This window comes from Podarcis muralis, chromosome 4, assembly GCF_964188315.1.
Source record: "Podarcis muralis chromosome 4, rPodMur119.hap1.1, whole genome shotgun sequence".
NCBI classification, from domain to species: Eukaryota; Metazoa; Chordata; class Lepidosauria; order Squamata; family Lacertidae; genus Podarcis; species Podarcis muralis.
Window position 1 is genome coordinate 47869307 of NC_135658.1, and position 17543 is coordinate 47886849.

The 17543-nt window shown below is 38.4% G+C and overlaps 1 protein-coding gene across 2 annotated transcripts in view; it reads right to left on the minus strand.

Annotated features, from left to right (window-relative positions):
- Positions 1-17543, minus strand: part of NRIP1 (nuclear receptor interacting protein 1) — a 78397-nt gene that overhangs the window by 12786 nt on the left and 48068 nt on the right. For both annotated transcript variants that reach the window (XM_028726938.2, XM_028726939.2), the window contains exon 2: positions 5570-5755. The gene's annotated coding sequence lies outside the window, so the exon portion shown is untranslated. The remainder of the gene's footprint in view (positions 1-5569; positions 5756-17543) is intronic.

Sequence of the window (17543 nt, forward strand, 5' to 3'; positions counted from 1 at the left end):
AGCAGAGATTGGGGTGGCCTGTAACACTAGGAATAAAATGGGAAATTGTTTTTAACCATATTTCCTTCCATAACATGCTTAAATCAGACATAGCTTAGGACTGCACATTCTAGCCAAAACCAACATTCAAAACAGGGTATGTGGATTTAGGCTAATTTAACTTGCCGTAACAACTGCTTTCTGCTGTTCAAGGCTGTTATGGTTCCCACATTTTGCACTTCAATGGAAGCAACTGGTGGGGGCGAGAATAGTAGCCAAGTGTCACAGGGAATGATGTGAGGAACACATTACAGAGAGTTTATATGTGTACATATGAGGGAGGAAAACACTGTGTGAATTATTGAGAAATTAGCAGCCTGCTCTTCATATTAGGAAAATGTGACTATAAGATTAAGATTATGATTTAACGTTAGTATCAGTATAACATTCAAATTTCAACTTTAAGTCATCTCTATTCTTAATTATTTAATTATAATTGCATTATAATGTGTTGCATATGAGGCCTTCTTAGAAGTGGATCCCTTGCCTATGGAATGGGAGGCCTGCCTGGCGCTGACATTAACATCTTTTCAGCAACAGACAAAGCTTTTTCTGTTTTTCTAGGTATTTGGTTGTTAACATCTTTTGTGTTTGGGGGGACATTTTAGCTGGTTTGAAAAGTGAAGCTTTACTAAAACATACACAATTCATGACACCATAGAAATCTGTTTTGAAATATTGATGGAAAACATCTAGTTATTAAAATGGACCACTTTAAATTATATATGAATTAAAATTAATAATTTTTTAGAATTAGGAAATGTATTTTGACATTATTGTGTTTCAGTACATTCCAAAGTCTCAGTCGATGCTTGAACAAAGTTAATTACATGATCATTTAACTTCAGTACTGAATTATTAATAGAAGAGTAAAAATGTAGATAAGAATGCATAAATAAATGTATCAAACTCAGTTATAAAAATGAATTTGAGAGCTGGAGAAGACTTGATCACAAAGTATATGCGTGCACACACACACACCCATTATTGACAAATAATGCACATTTTGGAAAATATTCTAAATCACTATAAATAATTGTACTTTTCTTAAAAATATTTTATGATTACTGGAAAAAGAACAAAATTAATAACTGTTTTGAACTTTTAAATCCTATTGAACAATTATTAAAGTTGCAGTAAAATCCTATGGTTTGTTTACTGCTAAAATAGATTTGACATATGCATGGTACAAGTTCAAGGTCACTGATCAGGAAATAAGATTACAAATAGGACTGATGTAACAGCTGGCTTCTGATCAAAGCTTCAGGGATTTTAATACACTTACCAGAAAATACACTGCATTTCCTTATATAGTGTAGTTTTTAAGGTATTATAAACAAATCCATGTATTTATTTTCTGTAGCACAGCATTCAAAACACAACATCAAACCCAGAGAAAACTAGTCTATGTTAATGAAAGAAGTCTTATTTTCTGTCACAAGCTATTGTCTGAATAAGGTAGGTAATCTATTGATTCCTTCCAACCTACAGTTCTATTGTTAATCCAAAGCAGCCTGTGCATAAGTGCAAAGCAGTTTTGCGTGACCACAGGATGCTGCATGCCTATTATGACACAGCTCAGTGTTGAATAGGTTCCCCACCACCTTTTAAAACAAAGATCTCTGACATGGTTTGTATGGGTCCAATGGCATCATTGAGATCTTCCCCTGGTGCCCATGAAGCCTCTGAGTTTTTGCACCAACTACCCCATGATGATGGGGTGGTTATATTCTCCCCCACTTCCCCAAAAAAGGAGATTTGAAGAGTGACATTGTTTCCAATTTCTTCTTTCAGATCTTTGGGCTAAAATCAACAAGTCCCGCTAGACGCAGTGTTTCTCAACCTGTGGGTCCCCAGATGTTGTTGGACCACAGCTCCCATAATTCCTAGCCAGCATGACCAGTGGTCAGGGATGATGGGAGTTGTAGTCCAACTACATTTGGGGACCCACAGGTTGAGAACCGCTGCGCTAGAGGAATGGATTCCTCCCCATCTCCTTATGCAACCTCTACACCCCTCCCCAAATCTGTTCTGGAGGGTCAGAAGAAAGCCCAGAGCAGGGTGCAGGGCAGGCGAGGGCAGACTGTTCCATCTGGCAAGAAGAAATCCTTGCTCTGACAGATGGGCGGGGTATAAATAATAAATTATTATTATTATTATATAACAATTGCCTTGGCACAAGGCTGAATTCCATCTTGTGTGTTTTGTCAAGGCTAAAAATATTAGTGACCCTATTATGTTTTGGAACAAGTTTCAGGAGAAATATATATAAAATTGTAATACAATTTATCTGCACTGCTGTTATATGATAATTCTCATGCCATGTAGCATTATCTATTTGTACAAATATCCTGTGTTTTTGTTCTCACAACCAGGGACAATAAAAATAAACAGAGGCTTTGGGCGCTTTTGGGGAGACAGAAGGTTACAGTAAGGAAGATGGGAATGGTCACTGTGAGAGCCATTTTCCATTCACAATATGTTGGATACAGCCCTATATTTGCTTAATGGACAAAAAAATAAGCGAAAGGATGGGGAATCAAAGTATCTTAGGCACAAATGCTACAAGCAGATATATGCTGGATACAAGTCAACTTCAAACCTAACCAGGAGGTTGTTGTAAACCAGGATCGCTCATCACAACACAATGTAACTTGGATACTGTAAAAGTGAAGCTAAGCTTTGCCAAAGTCTAGATCCACATTAGACCAATGCTTTGCTCTGACCCAATCACATAGCACTAGACTACAAGTGTCTATCCTGTTCCAGTCCAAGGGTCACACTCACCAATTATTCTGTAATAATTGTCTTTCAAATTGTGAGCTCTGGTTTGGGGAATCCATTTTTTAAAAAAAATCTAACTTAAACATATCATGTAACTGATGATACTGTAACCAAGCAGTAACTTGGCTCCTCAAGTCTTCCATTGGGTTCAGTCTGGGTTCCCTCCCTGTAAGCCCCAACCATTCCCTATAGGTCACCCATTGTCTATCCATATTAACTCTCTTAATTGCAATTGCTTCAGTGGGGGGATAGCCATAAAGGTGCTTTTCTTTCCAGCAAGTTTTTATATTTATCCCAAACTCTATACAAATCCTTCCTAACAATCTGTTTTGTAAAACCCTTATAAACTTTAGCTTTCCCATACCAAAGACATGCATGCCAGCCAAATTTTATATCATGGCCTTCCAAATCTAAAATGTCTGCATTTTCAATTCAATCCATTCCTTTTGCCAACACAAGGAAGCTGCCTCGTTGAAAGTCTGGCAGGGCAAAGCCTCCTCTTTTATATCTGTCCAATTTTTATGTTTAATTTGTGGCTTCCCCCCCTGCCAGATAAATTTAGAAATATATTTTTCCCTTCTTTGAGGCTACTTAATTTACTTAAAAATGGGATAGATTGGAATAAGAACAGCAACTTAAGTAGAATTCCAGCCATCAAAATGAATGTATAACGTAACAGGGAAAGTTTCATCCTTCCCCAAATCTCCAACTCCTTAATTTCTTTCCAAAATTTTATATTTTGAAATAAGTTGAGATTCCTCACTGTCAGCCAAGTCCTCACAATTATTTTTACTGCAGTACTGAAGATTACTAACCACCCCAACACACAAACAAACTCCAGGTTCTAGCTCACGAAGAGAAAATAAAGTTGGCATGGAATTCAGGTCCGTGTTGGGTGGAGGAACAAATTTTGATAATCTTTCCTGATCTCTCCTAAATTCAGCATGAAAGTGGTGAGACTTGTCAGTGAGTAAGAAATGTAGACTCTTGATGTATTGGGAACAATAACTGAATCAAAGGCAGTATTTGCCATCCACCACCTCATCATAGCCTTTCAATAAGGTTGATGGGAGGAGAGCAAAACACTGTCTCTTAATCTGCAGGGCATGTTCTGTAAATATCAACTGGCAGTGTTTCCTACCAGTGCTTCTCTCAGGTACTGACTCCAAGAAGAGAGGAACTGCCTGCCAAAGAAAGAATGATCTCTGCAGTTCCTGAACGCATACTTAGGCTGTTCTTGAAGTCAGCAAGTGGGAAGGAGTGGCACTACCTATACAGAAAATACTGAAGATAGCGGTGCTAGTGGAACTTGCTAGACATAGCGGAAAAAGCCACCGCTTAGCACAACTGTTTTTTCCAACTACACTGGGATAGGTATCATTTATTTTAAAATATTTATAGGCCACTTTTTCTGAGTCAAACTATCAAGAAAGCTTAATGTAATAACAATTTAAAATTACAACTTCCACAATAAAACGATGGAATAAGAAACACAAATGCAATTTCTACAAATCGCCCATAACATCAATAAAACATCAATACTAAAATTCTAACGCTCCTACAATATAAAACACAATTCCAGCCAAGCCATTAGCTAAAAGAAGCACCTTAAAAATATCCATAATTGCATTGCCCTCATCAAGACAGGTGGCTGCATTTTGAGCCAGCTCAAACAATAGCAGCACACAGGAACAAAACAAACAAACACGCTTAAAGCTTTTGCAATTAAGGTTTCCCCCCAGGAAATATTTATTTTCCCCTCCTTGAAAAGCACTACTATTGACCAGAAAATTGAGCCACCACTTTATGCAGTCCTCCTTCGTAAGTACGATATGGCAAGATGTAAATACTATAAATACTCCCAATTTGCCATGAATTCATGATCTTTTAACTGTATTGCTACATGAAAAACTGACAGAGCACAGGATTAATCATTAGCAGAAAAGAAAAATATGCCATTTGCCAGCAGGGGAAAATGAGCAGGGCTGGAGTGGCAGCAACACATTTCCTATTATGGTGCTGCACTGCCCAGGATATGTAAAGCAGTGATGAAGTCACGGGAGCTCCAGGTGGCACTGCTGCCAACTTAGAGCTCCCCCAACCTTACCCCACTGCCACTCCATGCTCCATCATCTGCCACTGCCGCTATTTACCCTATGCAATCTAAGTAGCAGTAAAAGACATACTTAAATGGGCCCAAAAAAACATTCTCCAAGTCACCAGTCAAGACATACAAATTTGAATTTGATACGGTGTTAAATCGACAGCATTACCTAGTTTGGGTTCCCACCTACATGTATTTTTAAATGACAAAAAGCATACACAAGTTGTGTGCATAAATGGCACTTAACTGTGTGCATGTAACTACAGAGATTTAAGTAATAATCAACCCTAATGGTCCTTAGAACACCTTCAGTTTCCAGTGGTTGAATTAGATTTGGAGATCCATGACAAATGGGAAAAAAAACAAAGAAACATCATTGCTGATGACCAGAGAGCTTTTGAATCATGCCAGCTGTAATAAATAGGATTCTACTTCTGCTGCAGAGCTAACAAAGGGACTTCATAGGAGAATAGCATGCAGCTCTCCTTATGGACACAGCAGTAGTGAGATGTTACAGTTGTGGGGTGACGGCAGGCAATATCAACATACTTCACTGATGCCTTGGCATGAGCTGCTGACATAAGGGAAGCTTATCAAAAATAAAAAAATCCACCCCATTCAAGTTTGTGGAGTCTGGATTACCTGATTTCGTTTGCAGAGTTCATTTGATGATCTTCCTTTTGTTTCTTATTTCTGGACTTGGTTCAGATGGCTGAGCATGGACAATCTACCACTTTTCAGTTTATGTCTTTTTCCTTCTTGGAGGCTACTGATGTGTTCATGCACTGTTTTAGTAGATGTACATATGCCCTCAAATACCTCAGTAATCTGTAAGAGAAGAAAGAAAAAAAGATGTTGTAAATTATGCAGTTTAGAATTTTAAGCATATACAGTGGTACCTCGGGTTACAGATGCTTCAGGTTACAGACTCCGCTAACCCAGAAATAGTACCTCAGGTTAAGAAATTTGCTTCAGGATGAGAACAGAAATCGGGCTCCGGCAGTGCGAGGCCCCATTACCATAGATTCTGGCGTATTAGGTGACTGGGCGTATTAGTCGACCCCCCAAATTGGCAGCTGCAATTTGGGGATTTGTCTTATATGCCCAGTCGCCTAATACATTGGGCAGCAACAGGGGGCGGGCTCAGCTCCGCGCCGGGAGAAAGCTGCCCGGCGCGGAGCTGAGCCCACCGCCCGCTGCTGCTGCTTCGGAGCTGCCACAGCAGCAGCGGGGGGTGGGCTCTGCTCCGCACCACCCATACCCAGCGTATAAAGCGACCCCCGACTTTGGAGAAGATTTTCCGGGGTTCAAAAGCAGCCTTCTACGCTGGAATCTACGGCAGCTAAAGTGGTACCTCAGGTTAAGAACGGAGCTCCAGAACGAATTAAGTTCTTAACCAGAGGTACCACTGTATCCTATTAAGCAATGATATACTGCTATCAACTTCACTCTCACCCTGAACCTCAGGGAACCTCAGGAAGAGGACTGGTGCTCCAAGACAAATCATAGATTAATGGAATATAAATTGCAAGCTAACACAAAATGAGAGACGATGTAACTTTGATACTGCTTATATAATGTGGAAGTTAAGGCATGAGCCTAAATGATAATGTTTTGCTTTTTGGTGCATCAGTGAATTTGTAAAGAGTAATAACCCTTGTTTTAAATGGATGGTTTTTAAAAAATTTAGAATGTTTCTTTATTTGGTATTTTCTTTCATTGCACGTCTATTTCCCGCCAGCAGAGGACCACTAGCTGGATATAGATAGGTGAGACTGTGAAGTATCTGCAGTCCAAAAAAGAATGGACTGCAGGGCTCAGGGAATAGGGTATAGCATGCAGTGCAAGTCTAAATACAGAGTGTGCCTCCAAATATTGTGGGATTCCAAAATAAACCTAGGTTCACCAGCAGGGCTTTGGTAGGCAGCCAATAATCTGGAGTGTTGCTCTAGCAGTGGTCTGGAGTCCACCATGACCTGAAATAATCTCTACCTCCCCAAAGAAGCTCTGTTTCTGAGATGTATGCTCCAGCAGGGCTTTGGTATCTTTCGTAGCCTCTTGTACTGGTGTACTGGTAATACCTGGCAATTGTTTTCTTTCTCTACTTTTTATTCCTGCAAAGCTGGCATGAATCAAGACCTCATCTTAAAAAGTTTTGCTTGGAATGCAAGTTAAGATAAACCACATTCTTATACTAATTACATATATAATTATGTGCTCTTCTTTAAAAGCAATTGCATACAGTTACAAGGAAATTTCTTCATTATTCCATGTTACGTAGCAGGTATTGCAGAGGTACAAAGAAGGTTTCAACTGGCACTTTCTGTATCAAGGTATCTTCAGCTGGGATGTTTATTGGAGCATTGAATGGAATGTGTGCAGTTTGAGATTACTTAAACTTACAAACATACAAACACTGGCAAAATAGAAATATTAAACCAGCAAAGAGCACTGGACGCAGAAACAATTCTCATTCAGAATATATTTTCATTTTCTTAAAGTAATCTACGACCAGTCGAATATACAGAATTGGCATATATGTGGCAATATTCTTGGAGTAGACCCTCTGAAATAAATGGACTTAATTACACTGATTTCCCTGGGTCTACTCTGAGAATGATAAGTCAATCACCCCAAATATTTCCAGAATTTTTTTAAGCAGTTATTTAAAAAAGAAAGAAAGCAGCCAACCCTACTCATGGCTGGCATGCTGTCTCTATTCCCCAAATGCTAGATACTAATTAGCACTAATTGACAACCTGGTTTGCTTTCTCAGAAAAGCCAGGTCAAAGATTAAATAGGGATGGAGAAGAACTATTATGTGAGCCATAGTTTATAAATGTGACAAAGATCAATCCCCGAGACAAAAACGTGAGAAGTCTAAAGTTCCTAACCACTATCTGGAAGAATAGTTCATTAATGATGTAAAATATTGTGTTTTCCCATCTAAATTCAAAACAGAATTTAGAAAGAATCAACCTACACCTTGTCTAAATAATTTAGAGAAAGATATAAATTACAGTAAAAGTAGTTGAAGTTGTAGGAAATCCTTCATTTTTACCCTATTGGAGGACATCCCTTTAAATTTAGTAAGAAGGAGAACTTTACCCAGTGCTAAATCAAGTGTCTGTAACTTTATCTGAGAGACCACTTCCCCCTATATTTAGGCTTTGAAATGATCCATCTCCTAAAAGAATCAAGGTCAGAATACTCAGTACTCAGCTTAAGCAGTCCAACGAAGATAAATGTTCTCTATTTTACTGTGCTTCCTTCAATGTCATCATGACTATACACTTTGTAACCCAGGTCCATTACCAGAGGATTATCTTATCTTTCTTCTTCTGAAATATCAGCCTGTTTTCACTGGTTTAAACTTTGTTCTTTAACAAGAGACAGGTGCTTAAGGTTTATTTTTGGTGAATTCTAAGGTAATATTCAACCAACTTTTGGTCAGAGTAGACTCACTGAAATTAATGAACATGGCTAGGTAGGCCCATTAATTTGAACAGGTCTACTTCAGAAGGGCAGGGTATAAATAATAAAATTGTGTGAACTCTGCAAACACTCTGGACCTTTGTCTCTCAAGTGAAAATTGACTTGATTATGGTAGTCTGGAGTCTGAATATAACAATGGAAAAAGCTGGGGCCAAAACATCATATTTCTTTTGTAGTTTACATACAATTTAACCTTAAGGTTGTATCCAGTGGTGTCCCTTGCACTGAAGGAAAGCCCAAACTGGGCTCTGTAACCTGAACAAGAAGAGAAGAGATGTTTATTCTCCCTTCCTCCTGGAGACAACCTACTATGCTGTTCTGAAGAGTCCATCAACGCTTGTTGTAGTAGACTTTGGAAGTATACAGGAGGCTGAATCCAGAGAAGATTCGAGATCTTAAAGAATGAATCAGCTAATATTACCTTCCTGACCACTCTGCTGATGGAAGCCTCATCTGAATCTAAGGCCTTTCCATCATTGTAAGAGATATCAATGAATGAAACCCTTGATTTTGTTTATTTTTCATTTTTGTTCCACATTTTAACCAAAGGAAGGTTACCACCCTAAGACATTAAACAGATTTAAAACACACCAAATACTGCAATACTAATGTCGCCACAAGAACAAAGTACTATAAATTAGTAGTATAAATAATGGAATCCCTTCAGCAACTTTTCCAGCTCCACAACTAAGGGCTAAAAATGTGTTATGTAGCAAATCCAGTATCAGATTTCCTGATGTTCTTTTTCTAACTTTTAAAGCAGCTGTGGGGGCTCCAATTTTCACTCAATCAGTGGCACTAAGGAAGGGGGGCATATCCTTCACCTCCATATTTTTCTCTCTAAATTACTACCCCCAAATCTGTTATTAAAGCAGTAGTGGGGGAAAATACATGTAACTGTACTGTGCCTACATTTTCTCCACTGGTGAGCTAATAGCAGCTTCAGGAAGAGAGAGTTGATTTTGATAAGGAAAATCATGTGGGAGTTGGGAAGGAGGGGGGAAATCACTCCTTTCCTTTTATGAACAAAATTAGAGCCCCTGTGATTGCTTTCAAATGGGGAATGGGAGAAATCACAAATCTGCTGTGTTACATCTGTTTCAGCCCTAAGACCTAGAGCAAACTGTAATGTTTTTAATATGGTCAAAGATGAGAGATAACCTTGGCTTGTGTAAACCATGGGCTAGGCTAGCGGTCAGCAAACTATTTCATCAGGGGGCCGGTCCACTGTCCCTCAGAACTTGTGGGGGGCCGGACTATATTTTTTTTGGGGGGGGGAATGAATGAATGCCCCACAAATAACCCAGAGATGCATTTTAAATAAAAGCACACATTCTACTCATGTGAAAACACGCTGATTCTCAGACAGTCTGCAGGCCAGATTTAGAAGGCGATTGGGCCAGAATCCGGCCCCTGGGCCTTAGTTTGCCTACCCATGGGCTAGGCTATAATGCAACCCTTTACCATTGTCTAGGCTAGTGGTAAGGATAAGAATTCATGCTAGCTAGTGGAGAGGAGCCAGAGGAAAATAACATGAATCCCAGAACCCACTTTTACTTAGCAGTGCTTAATTACATCTGTACTGAGCATTAAGAAAAGAGTAAGTGAAAAAGCTGTGAAAGCTGTGTCAAAAACCATTGACCAATCTAACATAATCTCAACCCATGGTATAACAAATGAGAACTTTCAAATTACATACTAATTTATCATCACTATATTAATTTTTCTGAGGAAAAAATTCAGTAGATATCAACAAATAGTGCAAATTTTTTGACAACAGAAGAAGGACAATCTGGTTAGTATAATCTCACATAGACTGGTCAAGAAGCAAGCTGTGCAGCTTTGGGGAAAGGGGGAAAGGGGGAAAAACAACAGCACCAGAAATGTGGTAGCTAAAGAAAGAGGGTAGGGTGGTGCCAATGGGTTTTTGAAAACCTGAGCAGATAGGTGGAAAATGTGGTTTAAAGCACAGAAGGGGTAGAGGGCTTGTTCATTTTAACTGCTTAACATTGCTTTTCCAGAAGCTCAAAAACATCCACAGAATTAGTACAATAACAATTAACAAAACAGGCCAGTAACAAAACAAATCTATCCAGAGTTTATCAATATAGAAGTTTCATTCCCCCTCTGAAATTCTAACTTGCATGTAAACTTCAATATTTCCTTAGGCAACTGCTTTCTTCCTAGCTGTTGATATCTATACTCAATAAAAGGATATAGCAGTTAGTAATGTTAACAGGAGAGGCATCAACTGAAGATAGGCTACCAGGTATTAGTCCCAGGTCATGAAAGCCTTTAAAAGTTAACTCCAGCATCTTGAATTGAACCTGAAACAGTGACTAGTGTAACTGGTACAGGTACACAGCAGCATTCCGGACCAGTTGAAACTTCAAGGTTCTCAAGACCAGTCTCATGTAGAATGTACTTTAACAGTGAAGCTTAGCACTTGAGCGTGGATCACTGTAGTGACAGGTAATCTATCCATAAGATGTGGCAGCCTATGAACCAAGTACATATGGAAAAAAGTGACTCTGAGCAATAGCACTAACATTCTTTAAAGCTCCTCCAAGCTGCTTATCTGTTCAGTTCAGGATACCATCCTATTACAAGCAAGCAAATACTCTCTATGCTAGGAATTTCTCTAACTAATATTATCTCCATCTTTGTCAACCAGTCAATGTCTGTATTGGGTTTGAAATTGTTTGAAACTGTTTTTATACATGCAATTTTTAATATATATATATTTACTGTATTGCAAAATTGCTTTGAGATGCTTCATAGGAAGCTATTTATAAATGAGATAAATAAATAGTTCAAAATATTCACACTAATCATGTTAATGGGACTCTCATTCTGTTCTAGCTTAACTTCTGACTTGCCAGGAAAGCACAAATGTTACCCATTCCTTAAGTCGTCCTAATCATGAAAAATGATGCAAGAGATACTTAGATTCAAATTTCCATTTTTTAAAAATATTTTTTTTAAATAAATGACTAGTATTGTTTCCAAGCCATCTGTCGTTGCCCTGTTGCCATAAGTGGAAATTTTGATCACATTACAAACTTGGTCCTTTTAAATAAATCTACAGTTGTTTAATGTGTATATCTCCAGCACCAAATCTGCTATTAGAGGGCATGATTCCAGTTTCCATGATCTTGCCCCTAACCTCAAAAGCAGTTGTACAGTTTAAAAATTCTCCTAAACTCTCATAGTTCCGCCAGTGGCACCTGTGTGTGGCCAAGACTGCTTTTATCAGCTAATTCACAGACTATTAAGAACATAACACAAGAACATTAGAAGTACAAACTACCTCGGAAGGTGCTGGACTTTGGACGCCCATCTGTCATGGATGCTTCAGTTGAGACTCCTGCATTGCAGGGAGTTGGACTAGATGACCCTCAGGGTCCCTTCCAGTTTTACAGTTCTATGATTCTATGAAGAGCCAATGGCTCATCGAACCCAGCATCCTGTTCTCACAGTGGCCAACCAGATGTCTGTGGGAAACTGAACCCAAGCACATAAACACTCTCTTCTACTGAATACAATTGTCTGCCTTCTTATACATATTAGATCTACCCTTACACAGCTGTAGTGGATCTCTGGCCTATAAGGCATTTAATAAACCTCCCGTGCAATACTTAGTCCTATTCACACAGTAAAGGAAAATTTAGGGAGGGTAAAGTGTGCAGAGAATACACATGCCAGTCCTGTTAACACGAACCTTTAATCACATGCAAAACATTATGACAATCATATATAATTTCATAGTATCGTAAGTTGTAGAGGTGGAGGGTACCACAAGGATCATCTAGTTCAACCCCCTGCAGTGCAGGAATCACAACTCATTTGTATTATACAAATATCTCGAAGTGACTTGCAAAATATCAAAATATACAGAATGGAATATTTAAAACAAAACACAATATTAAAGTAATTAAAGCATAGAACAGTTCCCCTATCCCCTTCCAAAACAACAACACATCAGTCTGACCACCAAAGAACAATCTTCCCCCAAACAAACAAAAATACCACAAACTGCTGCAAATAAAACTAAGATACCTGGGAGAATGCAGACATCTTTGTCTGGTGCCCAAAACATGTCACAGTTGGTGTCCAATGAACCTCCCTGAGGAGGGCATTCCATAAAAAGGGGGCCACTAGTGAAAAGGCACGTCCTCCTGTTGCCACCATACAAACTGCTGCCGGAGGGGCACACAGAGAGGTTGCCACCAATGTTGAGCTTAGGGTCCAGGCAGGCTACTATGGGGAAAGCATTCCATAAGGCATCATATCCCTAGACATGTAAAACTTTATTGTCCAAGACTCAGAAATCAATTGGCAGTTGTATCAGAATTGGTTTGGTATATTCAGACCATGTGGTCCTTGTTTATAAACTAAATTCTAACCTAACCTACCCTAACCTAACTTATGAACTGTAAAGGAAGTCACATGCATAACTCACTACAGTATTCCTGCCACATGTTTAGCACGACATAGACAACTGAGGCCAGTTCACCTGCATCTAGATAGAGCCACAGCTGGTCAACTAACCAAAACTGGTAGAAGGCATATCTGTAATATGGAGGCCACTTGTGTTCCAATGTCAAAGATGAATCAAAGCTTCACGAGTGCCGCCCCATATAGAACAGGCTGCACACTACTTATCTGAACCAAGGCACTTACTGTCTCTATCTTGTCTGGATTGAGCTTCAATTTATTGGGCTCATCCAGCCCATTACCACAGCTAGACACTGGTTCAGAACATAATCTGCACTCCCAGTTTTGGCAACTGCTCCAGAAGCATGCCACAGACAATATCAAAAGCTGCTGAGAGATCAAGGAGAATCAACACAGTCTCATTCCCACTGGTTCTATCCAAGGCTGTCTCAGGGCCATAACCAGGTCTGTATAAAATGGATCCCCAAAATGCTTGGGTCTCTTTTGTGACCGCCCACCCAAGAATCTTGCCCAGGAAGAGGTCAATATTTATTCAGTTATTCTGGGTTCATGGGATGCTCTTTTTTAAGGAGTGGCTCATTTAGGAGGCCCACACAGCCCTATGCCTACTTCGCTTAGGTCCATCATCTCCCTGGCCCAATCCTACCAGATTTAATAAGCCATAAGGAGCAAGGAGCAATTACAGTTTAAATGCAATTCTATGTGTGTCCTCGAGAGAGATGTGTTTTTCAAGAACCTAGAGTTCTGGCACAGTAATAGACACATTGACTTGTGTACTAATTACAAGGACAAAACAATATTATACTGTAGATGCAGTACAAAGCTTTGAATTTTATTACAAAATAAATAAATACTTCTGACTGACACAAGATTATCTCTAATCAAAATGTTCAAAATCTGTGATACTCCCAGTATTCCTATGGTCTGATAGAAATTAAGGTATGTTCCACAAATAAATAATGATTCCCTATAAAATATTATAGGGGGTAGTTGCCAACAACTGAAACACAAGTCAGAATATTCTTAGAGTTTTGAAGTGGATTTAATGACTTTTGCTCCTTTTGCTTTTCCCCCTAGCAGATTAAATTGTATTTAAAAGAAAGTTAAGCTCAGTCCAGTACAATTTTATTTGTATGTTTGGGCAATAAATAAATCCCAAAAAAACACAAACACCCAATAATTGGTTCAAAACAATGCAACACTTATAATGTCCAACAAAAAGTTCTTAATTCATTTACTTATATTTATATGGGTACTGGGTAGCTCACAGAAAATTAAAATAATGAAATACAATATTAAAAATGCAATTTGAAACAGTAAAAGTAGCATAAATGTTCATTCTTTCTGGCAGATAATAAATATTGGCATGGCAACTATCTTCTAACTTACAAGTTTTGCTGCAATTACCTGGAAGTCCTATGCACACTTATTTGAAAGCAAATCCCATTAAACTCAGCAAGGTTTTCTTCCAAGTGAACATGGATAGAATCATGCTATTGGTTTTATTTTTGATAGCTTTGTCATTTTTCAAGTAACTACTCATTTATTTCTATTGCATGTATTGCTTTCAGTTGACAACTTGTGCACCACAGAAACAGAGATTTAAACAACAAATTTCATTACTTTGAAGTTGAGCATAATTTATTTGTTTTTTATGTATAAGAAAACACATTATAATGGCTTGTCCACACTTCTGATACTTACATTGTTAATGGGTTTTTATACTGAGTAATTTTTAGCTATTCACACAATTACAAATCAAATCTGATTCTAAACTCAAATATGCCCTTATTACAATAATCTGTACATCTATAAAACATTAGCTTGAATGCAGAAGGCCATATGGTACATCATAACAGATCTTTGCCTATAGCTGTCAGTAATCAATACTTCATTTTCATACATTGTATTCAAGCTAAACTTCTTAATATCCATGTCAGTTTTGCCATTTACTCCTAATATCTTAAATGTTTCTGAAGATCTTTAGAGATGGGATTGCATTTCCTTGTGAAGCTTGGCTTCTCTCTCAGATTGAAATGCATTACACAAGATTGCCACCTGTCCCTCATCTTAACTGCCTGTGATTTTCTGTATTATCAGGTTTGAAATAATTTAAATGTTTTAACGGAGCCAAAAGCAAATATCCAAATAATTACAAACACAACTTCAGCAATGTCAACAATGGAGTACTCTACAGAGATCACTATGAAACAGTCTGAATCTTTATTAATAGAGTGCTGTGCACTTCCTGTCACACAGATAACTGAGATCAGCACAGGACTCAGGGAAAAAAAATACAAATGTATTAACTAATGAGATTTATAGCTGACTCGTTGGAAGAATGGGCACTACAGCATTTTCTTTATAGAATTACAGGAAATTATGGCAAATTAAAGTTAAAACAAATTTTAATTTTCATCATCTACATTTTATATCTACCTAGAGAGAGCATATTTTAATGGGGGAAAACTCTTTAGCATATTAAAGCATGCAGCATCTACCATTTGTGAGCATCTTTTCCTTAATTTCATTCTCTGAGCAGCACAGTGTGCAGTAGCAGTGCAGTGAAATGTTAACTTGATAACAAAACCATGTCCACAACCAAATATTTCTCTTATTCCTCTGCTTGTTCAGAACTTACAAAATTACTTGTCATTCCATCCATCTCTGCATGTTGCAAAACACTGACATACGTTTTTGTTAGCATTCCATTTATGTTACTACTGGAATACACAGGAAAAAACGTGCCTCATTACAACTGGCTACATAGTTTACTGTAGTGAACAAAGATACACCCTCTCATACTTTTCCATTCCTTTATTTCATTCCTTTACCATATAGCCATGTGCCAAAGAAAGAGCTTAATGCTAAACATTCCTGGAGTGTGACAATAGGTAATACAATAAAACAGATTACAACCATACCTTTCTTTCACAGCAGTGGTGCCAAGCACAGGTACACTGTAGCAATCAATTTGTTCTGCAGACAGTAAGGCTTTCATAGAATACTAATGCAAAATCTCTTTTCTTTCTCCTTCGACTTTACTCCCCAATGCCTGGGTCCCAACCAATACCAGGAGGAGGGCGGAATGTCTTCTGCTGAGATAACCACAACTACTAATCAAGTATACGTGTACAAGGGCACAGGATTAAGCCTCCACCAAGCTTGACTCAGCCACTGAGAGTAGCTAAACACATGCACAGCAAGGTCAGAAAACACACACCTACTTGAGTGAACTAATTCATCATACTTTACTATTGATGGCTTTTTACCTCGGGGAATTAAAATTACTTCCTAGCGAGATGTGAGGGTTTGGGCACAGGAGCAGCCAACACTAATTCTCTTTTCACCAAAATGACAGGCGGCGAAGTGTGTTTTCTGTGCAGAATGCTTGACAGTTTTGAACCTAAAAAGTATTAGTAATTCCAGAAAAGCATAAATTAAATGAAAGTATGCTCCTAACATCAGAACTGACGTTAACAGATTTCAGAAGAAAATTTCTGAAGGAAGCAAAAACAGAACAACAAAACACGCCAATTTTCAATTGCCAATTGTTATAAATATTATAAATATTTAATATTGTCTAAAATTAGAAATGTCAAACGTTCTGTCATTCAGCCTGGTGTTTATCAGCATGGAACAAAGTTTAAAACACTTGTAAAATCATCACCTTTACAAGCATGTTTACTGTAAATAATTAGAAGCTGGGTTTTGCTTTTTTGTTTTTCTTTTGGCCTGCCAAAGTTGGGATAGTGTGCTTTGATTCTTCACAACAGTTGATATCACTTGAATATTTACACAATATGTAGATTCACCAAATCACTTATATGTAGCCTCTTTTCTGTTATCCATAAAGTTATAATAAACCACTAGATATGTGTAATGTTGGCTATACATTTGTAAACTGGAATTTAACATGTTAAAATATTCAGCAGTTGGAATTTAACATGTTAAAATATTCAGCAGCAACTGGATACCTGGAATTTGTCAAAAGCTCTTATCAGAAACTGTAGTATTTCCTAGGCAGTAAGATTGAGAATCTGACTCATTATCAACAGAGCTTTATTACATGTGTGATCTGCATGCAGAAAAAAAAGGGGGGAAACCCTCATATCATTTGGCATTTCATCTCCTGTAAACTGGCAAAATACTTTTGAAGTATCAGTGCTTTTGGTGACAAATCATAAAGGCAGGAACAAAATCAATACTGATCAGTTTGTCCTTGACATAATGACCGTGTCATCAGGCTATTGTCATGTGATATCATGTCATTTCCCCCACCTGGCTCATGACCTTGTCCTTTAAATGACCCAAAGCTTCCCTGAAGTAGCAGGAGGCCCCTCCCCGCTGTCTCAGCAAGGTCGAATGGGTCAGCATGTCCTCATCTATAATCCACCACCATTTGTCAGCAGGGAGGCTGGAGGAGGCAGGCTCGCTACAAGGGGAGAATGCCCAATTAGGCAGCTGTCACACAAAGCATAGGCTGCAAAATTATCCCCTGTCAAAAGATAGAGCAGCTGCGGGTGCCAATTACAGCAACCTTTCAACCCTTTAGGTACTGGAAACTACACAGAAGTAAATGAAGTACAATTAGTGGTAACAAATCGATGAATTAGGACAGTAAATTATAAATTATTAGCAGGTGAGCCTAGGTCTCACATAC